Here is a 421-nt window from a genome sequence, read left to right as displayed (position 1 = left end):
TGTGTGTGTGTGTGTGTGTGTGTGTGGAGTGGGGGGGTGGGGGGGAAGGAGTGTGGACAAGTATGTCAGAAAGGATACTGTCTGAGAATTTTCCAAACAGGACAATCCCAAAGTTTCTCTTACCTCCTCAACACCAGTAACTTTGGGTTTCTGAAGCCACCTTCTGGCCAAGTGAAGGGGTTTGGGGCCGACATGCTTCTTGTTTTGGAAATGTACCACCTTTCACACAGTATTGGGGAAAGTTGCTCTAAACCAATACTGAAGATTCCCTGGGGAATTTCAGAGCTCTGTGAAACATTACTTTTGTGTTCACACTTGAGAAATGAGTCCTGGATCTTTGATTCTATGATTCCATGCTATCCTTAAACATTAACATTGGTGGAGTCATTAACCATGGTGGAGAGTCTATATGTATACAAAT

This window comes from Petaurus breviceps, unplaced genomic scaffold (genome assembly GCF_028583685.1).
Source record: "Petaurus breviceps papuanus isolate PSGF00001 unplaced genomic scaffold, PetGlider_PUasm1.0 90919, whole genome shotgun sequence".
Classification (NCBI taxonomy): Eukaryota; Metazoa; Chordata; class Mammalia; order Diprotodontia; family Petauridae; genus Petaurus; species Petaurus breviceps.
The sequence above is the reverse complement of the archived record's forward strand: the minus strand, read 5'-3'. Positions refer to the sequence as shown.